A 10,208-nucleotide genomic window follows, 5' to 3' on the forward strand; every position below is an offset into this window, starting at 1 on the left:
ACAACTACTTGGAAAAAATTCTGATCACTTGGACAACTCATTTAAAGAATAAACAAGGTGAAGACATCTAGGCAAAGAAGACATCAACAAAAAATAAAGGATCTTCATTCAAAAAGAAGTATAATATCCTATTACAGAGGCTGGAGTACAAAGGTCAATTACATCAAGCATCGTCATTAGGAGAAGAAATATCAATATTAAGATTATCCACAATCCTCCTGGCTAAATCTTTGACCTCAGGCTCCACCTTTTCAACGGCATCCAGATACTCTTGACTCTCGGCTTCCTCTGCAATCTTGGACAAAGGGACCTCCGGAGCAAGAACCTGAACCTGGGCAAGAACATTTTTGGTACATAGTTGAGCACACCTCTTCACGAACTCCTAGAAACGGGTCGGAACTTGGGGAATAAACTGAGCCCAAGATTGACCATCATCTATTGGAGTCCGGAGAGGGTCGGCTACTGATCGAAATGATTTCTACAAAGCATTCTAGTTCTCAGTAGCCATCACCAACTTACCAGTCAAGACTTCAATAGTTTTTTGGACCTGCACAAGATCCCTATCAGCTCCACGCCTAATCAACTTGGCAAGCGTGAGTTCTTCTTCAGCACGAGTAATTACCTCCTCAGCCCTGTTGTGATTATTGTGAACAAGTATCTTCATTTCCTCAATACCCTCCGAGAGCTTCTGCTTTTCAACTTGGAGAGCTAGACCAGGCACCAAAAAACAAGTCAGCAGAAAGGGAAATTTGAAAACAAAAGGAAACAAAAAAGAACCCACAATACCATTGCACTCTTTCTTCATGGCCTCCATATTCTTCATGGCCTCTACATTCTTCAAGGCCTCCTAGACAGCAGCATCCCTCCGCTCTTCTGCCTCAACCACTCAGGCATAGAGAGCCCGTTCCTCCCTTTGGTGCGTTTGACGCTCGGTCTCCAAACCTCAGAAGACAACTTTTTCTCAGTTTCAGACAAGAAAAAGAAGCCGGTATGATCCCGAGAAAAAGACTGAACAAAAAGAGAGAGAGAAAAACAAAACATAAGAACAGAAGAAAGACAAACATCTAAAGAAAGAACTTTAGAAAAACTTACCTGGAGTTTTTCCCCAAAAGAAGTTGCAAAGGTTCCCCAGGCAACGGTCAGCTCTGACAACCGATAAGTGGCATCGAATTATTGCAACACATCACCATCCAAATGTTGACCACCAGTAGCAAGAGGAGCAGAGGGAGAAGCCAAATGATGCAAAGAAGGCAAGACCAGGGCCACATCCTAGGAAGCCCCGACTACCTCCTCAGATGAATCCACCGCCATGGCCACGGTCACCCCCAGAGTCAGCAAATCCCCAGCAGCGTGATCACTAGGGAACCCTGTCTCCCTCATAGCCACCTCGCCGACCTTACATTCCGAGTCCTTAAACTCAGTACACAAGGGCGCACCAGAGGACTGACAAGAGGTTGACTGAGGTTTAAGGGAAGGCGAGGGTCTGCAAGATGATAAGGAAACTCAACGATAAGAATATGAATCAGAAAAAAAGGAAAACAGATGCAAAGAAACATAACCAAGATTCACTCACTTAGCTATCTTCTTCTTCATAAAATCCCCAAGACAAACAGAAGACCTTAGAGGGGGAACTATAGCAGCAAAAATATCACCACCACTCTACGACAGGAGTGGCATGGTTGGTACCGGAGCCCTAGAAGAACTCGAGCTCGATGACCACTTACTACAAGAGAACAAGGTCAAAGTCAGAACAAAAAGAGGTGTTCAACAACAGAAAAACAAGAAAACAACTCACCGACGCATGACAAGGGCCGCATCATCATCCTCATCTTCCTCACTCTCAAACAAGGCAACCACAGTGCCATCTAAAAAAGGAGAAAAGTACTCAGTTAAAGGCACAAACAAACAACGAAAAGACAAACATATTAATATGCTCACCTAGGAGCATGCTACCTATAACTTGAGTACCTAGACGAGTACTCGACTGGCGAGACTTCTTGGTAGCAGACAAACCAGAAGAAGAACAATCTGCTCGCCCCCTTTTTCTAACACTACGAGGAGCTCGAGGAACTAGACAAGGAACATACTCTACATATGCGTTAAGAACTGCAGAAGAAACACCAGGAAACATTGTGGTGGTTTGAAACTTACTGGTTAAAGATGCCCCAGCAAGACTCTCCCCAATCTCCACCATGGCAAGGCGGTCATCAAGGGGGATCAGATCAATGAAGTTACGCCCCAATTCCTATAAAAGAGTAAAACAACCAGACGAGAAAGATTAAGCAAAAAGTGGAGACAGCAAAGGAAATACAAAAAGTAACCGCATAAGAAAAAATAACTCACAGCAGGAGGTGGGTTGTTAGCACAATACTCAGGGACAGCATGCAGGACGATGCTTACTCCTTTCAACATCTTCTGAAGGCGCTCGAGCACCTCCTCATCAGTCAACTCAAGGGTAGGGACCATACGAGAAGGGTCCTCCACCCTAGAGTACTCAAAACCATAATTCTCTTGCTCCTTCAGAGGTTGAACATGGCAGCAAAGAAAACTGGAAACGATCCCAAAGCCAGTCAAGTCTTGCTGTTTCAGAGTACATATCCTCTCAAGAAATGGCTTGATCGTCTAGAGCTCATCCATCGTTAGGGGATTCTTTTCCCATCGGTCATTAACCACAGGACCAGAACTAGAATGAACAGCAAGAGGAGGAATCATATTGGCGGCATAAAATCAGTCGGCACGCCAATCCCTCACAGAATCAACCAAGTCATAATCAAAGAATTTACTCTTACGACCCTAACAAAACTGAATCCCGTAGCCACCAAGAACATGGGTGTCATCGCTGTGGGGTTGAGGCTTCAGACAGAAGAAGTAACGGAAGAGAAAGAGAAGGAGGAATTCCAAGAAAAGTTTCACAAAGGTGAACAAAAACAAAAAGATGAAGGACATCATTGGGAGCAAGATGGTTCAAGCTAATCCCAAAATAACTGAGAAATCAATGAAGAAAAGCAGAAGCAAGAAGGCAGAGTCCAGCATGGATAAAGGAGACAAAAAGAACAATCTCACTAGGACCTAGAGTTGGGACCCGATGCTGGCCTAGAGCTTTCCAATCAGCAAACTCCTTGCCCTGGATCAGACCATCACTGACAAGCTCACGCAACTGATCCTCAGTCATAGTCGGAGTCGGCCAGATCTTCTAAGCAGTCCTCAAGGCCATGAATTCTTTATTTTCAATCATAGAAATCGATGCCTCCTTGTCTACAAAGGTTGCCTAGGACTTGCTCGCTGATTTCTTCCTACCCATATACTAGCAAAAGCAATAAAGCACTAAGAAATGATGATGCTCAGACGGCGGCACTCAGATGACGGCGACAATGGCGACAGCGGAGTTTTGAAGACTACGGTTTCAAGGCAAAAGCAGGGCAGCAAAGAAAAAAAGAAGAAAGGCCTTTAAATAGATTTTACAGTAATAAAAACATGGCCCACTAGGCCCATTTAAACATGGCATGAGAACACAACGATCCATTTCTCACTACAACTGACACAGCTAAAATGACGGACGGCACACTTCTACACAAATGGTACAATTTAACGGGTAGATTTTAGACTTATCCATCCAGCACCATGGCAGAGTTATCATAATTCTACAAAAAGAACTCATCAACTATGAAGCAATGAAGGGTTACCTCACAAGGAACACAAGAACCCGGTTCTTATAGAAAGAACTTAGGAATCTCATAAACAACCAGAACATCAGTAGAAAAAAGAATGACAACTCAGAAGACAAGATTCTTTCCATTACAAATGGCTTCAAAAAATACAAGATTACACATCTTACAAGACCCAACGAACTCGGTACTACGACAAGCAAGGTAGCAAAAAGGAATCCGGACACAACTAGGCTCTGGAACGACTACGTGTTACAAATTGCTACTCGGTAGAACAAACCACGCTCGGCTACACTATTTTCTTCTAAGGACGAACGCAGTACATCCAAGGTGGAAATTAGAAGCACGGCGGAACAACATGGACCAGGGGAGGCCTGCAGGCATCTGTCTACCCAAGTCTGATGTGATGCCGGATCAGGTGTTGATCTGCACTGGATAGTCGCAGGGCAGGCGAGGAGGATCAACCCAGAACTACTGGATGAAGGAACGTATCCCACATCACAAGACTTCCTCCAACTACCGTCATGTACTTCCTGGTACAATGCCGCTGCGAGATTAGTCTACCTCTAATCCCTATCACAAGACTCCCTCCAGTTATGACAAGATATACAAGAACTACAAAATACGCCCGGGGGCTACTCTACTTCACAAACTATCAAATTCATGACTACAGAGATTTCAGACCACGCAACAAAATGCTCGATGAATCAAAACAGCACATCAGGAGGGTATTTATAGACCAAAGAAGTAGTGCACATGGACCAGGAGCACCAACAGAACAAACCTAACAAAGAACACAGTGAAAAGACAGAATTCAATGAAAGAGGACTCAGGCGTGAAGGAACAATACTCAAGAACGAGCATATTCGGAAGAATATACCAACACTGTACAACACGTGAACAAACAGCATTTACACTCAACCACCTCCATACAGCTACATCTGACAACAGCAGACTACCAGAGAATATGTCAAGACCCTGTATCCAAGTTCTTTTTGAATAAAAGAACCCAGATATATGCTCGGAGGCTGCAACAGAAGAGGTTTTCAGTTCTTTGAACAACTCAGATTCAAGACCCTCCAGCTCCTTGTTTCAAATAGCAAGAGGCTTGGGGGCTACACTCAGTGAGTGCACTTTTTCTTCAAAAAAGCACACATCACTCAGAAGACTTCTTCAAGATAGGAGCTTTCAAACAACATAAGATTCAACACCCTCCAACTTTTTGTTCCAAATAGCAAGAGGCTCAGAGGCTACACTCAGTGAGTGCACTTTTTTCTTTGAAAAAACGCACGTCACCAAGAAGACTTCTTCAAGACAGACCACTCCAAGGCCTCACGACAAAAAGAACCTGGAACGAGCTATATCCAAGTTCTTTTTGATAAAGAACCCGGGTATATGCTCGGGAGCCCTTCGACGAAGAATCAGAGCAATTTCAAGACAAGACCCTCTAGCTCCTTGTTCCAAATAGCAAGAGGCTCGGGGGCTACACCCAGATGGGAGTACTTTTTCTTCAAAAAAAAGTACACACCACCCGAAGATCTCATGAAGCGCTACACGGTTTTGCTCAAGAAAGCGCTCGGACGACGCTTGTTCCTACTCGGCAAGACCTGAAGGAACAAGATGAGGCTTCCAGAGCTCAACCATGAAGTGCTTGGGGGCTTGTCGATGTGGGACCCACGGGATACCCCTCAAGGAAGGGAGAAGATCTAGTCTAACTAGGTTTCTTTCCATGTAATCTTAGTAGTAGTATTATTTTGTAATCCTACTAGGAACTCTCATTGTAAACCGACTAGGACTCTAGCCTCCTGACTATATAAAGGAGGGCGGGGTTCCTGGAGACGGGACTTTTGACAATCAATCCAACGCAGAGGCTAATGCCGACTGGACGTAGGGCTATTACTCGATCACGGTCGAGGGCCCAAACTAGGATAAATCGACTGTCTCTTGCGTTTACCATCGAGTTCTGCATACGCCGAAGCCCGAACAAACTGCCCCGGGTACCCCTGTGGCAGGCTATCGGTGGTGAAACATCGACAATATGCTAATTCTATAAGTGCAATACTGGCTCGCTGATTCTAGCATTTCCCTTGGGCCTATCTCGTAGCACCCTTTTGCATGCGCTTGGCCTGTCCCAGTGACTCGGCCAGGGAACTAAATGTGTTGGACCTACACGTGATGGGTCTGGCGTTTGCTGCAGCCGTGAAGACATACGGTCAACGAAATAGGCCCTAAAACTCCTGCCCTGATGCACCCCCTCTTCTTTACTTCGAGACCTCTCCTCTCCTCTATGGCATCAGCTTCGTCTCGCTGGTGGCAGCTCCCACTCATGGCGGCTACCGATTCACCCGCCCATCGTGTTTCCCAATTTGTTTTCTTGTTCTGTTGTTAAAGTTTGCGCCTTTAGACCTTTTGTTTCCCCTAAAATGACTACCTAAAAAACTTCCAAGCTGGAATGTTATCTAAATTTGTATAAGCTTCGTGAGTTGAAATAATTCCTAGGCTCGTTCCACTGTAACCGAACGGGCCTTTAGCTGGTTCTGATAGTTTTCAATCTGGATTGTATCCAGCTTTGGGTTTTGTATACTTACCGTTCTTATGTTGATCTTTAAAGCAAATGGGAGAAAATCTTCTGATTGGTTCGACCTACTCCCAAAACAGAGAAAGAAAGTCCGAAAATAGAAATCAATTTTGGCTTACATAATGTTCCCGTTATGATTTTAGTCTTCACTGATGATGCCATCTTATTTGTGTCGGATGCTGATATCGGATGCTCTTTGGTGATAGATTTCCCCAAGGATCTTGGAGCATGGCCAGCGGCAGTGGAGTAAGAGACGAGGAAGAATCGGCCAAACCAGACAGCAGACCACTCATACCTTCTGTCAAGGACATTATGGTTTCCCCGGCCAAGCACTCCCAGCCAGGGGCGGATCCAAAGGGGGGCTGCCGGGGCTACAGCCCCCCTAGTGAGCCTGATTTCTTCGTTAGACCACGGTTATTTAGCCTCAAATCACCATTAATCTCTAGCTCTAGCCCTAAATCTTCATTATTTAGCCCTCTTTGTTCCCATCCTGCATTCGCTACTGCTCCCAGCGCATGAATAGTGAATGTTAAGAATAGTGGCACAATCAAGGAGTTCATTGCGCGTTATGGCTATGGCCATCCTGCCAATGTCGAAGAAGATGGGAGGAAGACAAGCGTGGATGTCATTTATGGTGATGAAGGAGCTCCTAGGACAAGTGGGAAATGTGGGATGTTCTGATGGACACCGATAGAAGGGCAACCAAGGGTCAGAATGGCGAAATCATGGTCAGTGACGAGGAACAAAACGTGAGCGGGGCAGCAGACATCCCTAGTTACTCTGTTGACAGGGTAGTCCGTTTGGATCCTCCCTGTCACATCGGATGTTCGAATACTTATTAGGAGGACTAAATATGAGCTAATTGCAAAACTAATTGCACAGATGGATGCTAATTTACGAGATGGATTTGTTAAGCCTAATTAATCTATCATTAGCACATGTTTACTATAGCACCATATTGTCAAATAATAGACTAACGAGGTTTAATAGATTCGTCTCGCAAATGATGGTTCTGTAGCCATAGTTCCATATAGCAGCCACCGTGAAGGTTCTGTTTACGGGGACACAGATGAATGGAAAAAAGACTATCATACTGTGGACCGCAGCGAGATCGAGTAAGTGATCAATATCTCATTTCCTATTTTTATTTGATATTATGACATTTTTGAAGCTATAGGGTTAACTGATTTATCTTCTTTCAAATCTTGGCGTTATACATGGCATCTTGCCCTATACTACAGAATATCTCCATAATATTTCATTAATTTTAGCATGTTCTTGTGCACTAAATGTTAAAGAGCTTTACTTTGTCCGGTTGTCCCTTCCTTACCTATGCAAGAAAATATGAAAATATTTTGTAACATAGGGCATGATGTTATCATGTATCATCGGAAAACCTAAAAAGAGGACTTCTGGAAAGAGAAGCAAAAGAAGGTAAAGTTCAGTAAAGGTGTGAAATGACACGTTTTAGTTCGTGGGCTGAAGTGTGGAAGTTTTCTTCCTGAATTGATTAGATGAACTTTTTTCCTTTGGTTTTCCTTAGAAGAACTTTTTGGTGGGAGAAGAAGTTTAGTGCAAACATTCCAATTATATGAAAAGGAAAATTTCCAATCCTTTTACGTACAAGTATTCGTCTACTATATCTATATATCTATACATATATCTATATCTATATCTAATAATAAAAAGGTAAAATTTCATCCTATTTTTTTGGTACCCATTTTTTTGAGAATGGTACGTATTTTTTTTTGTATGGCCTCATCTAACTAACTCCGTGAATATAAAATCTATTTTTGTTCGTCTCTCTGCAACTCTTCTGTTTTCTATATATAATAACATCTGTATGTCTTTTTGAGGTAGCCTGTATAGGTATGAATCTAAATCCTAATCCAAATAGATTCTTGTAAGTCCAACTTGGGTAAGAATCCTAATCCTATTCTACTATCTACTTTTCTATATTTATGGCCAAAATTTCTGCCGTATAATTATTTTCATCCAGTTCTAATCCTCTTCTTCCATGTTTAGATCTATTGTCCGGTTCCGTGCCTTATCCTTTTTTCCATGTCCATGTCCATGTCCAGTTCAGTTTGGGTCTAATCAATATTGATTTTCTTTCCTCCGTTCCTTTGGATGCACTTTAGTTCCCGTCCGTTTGATTTTTTGTGGGCCTTCCGTCGATTTCTTTATTTAAGATTTCTTTTGTTTTTTTTTTACATCTGCGACCCTTTTAGGTGAATTTTTTCCATTGACATTTTTTACAAAAATAATTATTATGGACTAGGTAGCGTGCCCGTGCGTCGCTACGGGACAGCAAAACTTGTGTACTAAAAACACACAGATCGCACGATAAATAACGGTACTGTTTAATAAAGGTACTTTTGATTATCATGAAAAAAGTATTAATAGGCAATATTATCTTGTCTATAGAGCTAGAACCTCTTTATAGATGATATTCATTGGGAATATTATCATTTAACAGTTTTTACCTTTTGTTCATGTTCTTCTCAACAATTAACACTGTCAAAATCCTGATATTAGATCTTGCTATGGATATAGATAGCGCTACGTACAATTGGCTATGTAAAAACACTGGTAAGACGAAGAAACAATTTGGAGCGTTGGGGTAGTGAGCATACACAAATACAACAGTTATGTTATAAAAGCATATAATCCAGTGTATGGGTCATGATTCATAACTCACTGGCAATTGAGCTTTAACTTTTGCATCAATTGTAAGATGAAATAGAGTTACCTATATGCCTTTTCTATCCAGGGATTGATGCATTGTATGATGATCTATGTTAGAAAATGATCAACCAATTATTGTTCTCCTTCAATCTACAACTTTTCACTTTTGTTTTTGATCAAATTGCTCCCCTTCACTTTTCTTCTCCTCCAATCTGCGAAATAGAGTTATTGTAATATATGTATTGGCCTGTGCACTGCTACAAGCACAAAAAGTCGTATTTTTAACCAAAAAAATCATAAGCATGGATCGAAGAACACCACTGAGTGGTCCTAAGATACCTGCAACAGTACAAATGATACAACTGGCACACATCTCTTTTTATATATTAGAGGATCACATGGTTCCATGTTGTTTAAGATCTATCTTAAAGATCTATCTTATTTTGAGTTGAATACTCGGACTCTTTTTAGATAAGCCAAAAAAATCAGCATATCAGTTAGCACTGATTTCTCTCTTTATACCGAACAAAATCACTATTTCAGAAAGATAAATTTATTCCGTAGTAAAATGAAGAAGTGAAATCATCGATTTTGTTTAATTTCCATGGAGCAGTTAAAAAATATTTTGGATACCACCCCAACCACCCATATGGCATCCAAAAACTGATTATAAATGAAACAGGGTCTCAATTGTCTATTGTTCACTACTTATCTGAAAAAAAGAGACAGCTACACATTAATAATACTCGGAGTCACATAGCACATGAAAACACTCTCTGTGGTAATAGCTTACAGGCTTTTCAACAATCTGTTATTTAAAAAAGATAACAAAGCATTAGGAAGTCTACCTTTACAAAGCATTAGGAAGACAACGATGATCCCATACCATGCAATGTTTTAACTCCTGCAGAGTAGAAAATTGATTCACATTGTATTGTGGGCACACCAAAAAATACACATTACAATTAACACAACTTTTTTTCATCATTTTTTGACCATATAGTAAGAGAAACCGACCTTGCTAAAACAACAACTGCAATTTGAGGACACCATTTTCTAATAATTTTATCTACATAACTTTAACAAGTAGATAAGAGCATACACTTTGACACACTTTAGAAGCTCTACTAAGGCATGACATATTGGCATGAGCATGCGAGAAAAGCATGAAAGCATTGCGATATCTACTTCTCAGTGACCACCACTGTAAATTGTTCATATGCATCTTGCTTTTCTAATGCCTTTTTCAAAAACACATGACCACTACTGAAAATAGA

The sequence above is a fragment of the Miscanthus floridulus genome, chromosome 4 (assembly GCF_019320115.1).
Source record: "Miscanthus floridulus cultivar M001 chromosome 4, ASM1932011v1, whole genome shotgun sequence".
In the NCBI taxonomy this organism is placed as follows: domain Eukaryota; kingdom Viridiplantae; phylum Streptophyta; class Magnoliopsida; order Poales; family Poaceae; genus Miscanthus; species Miscanthus floridulus.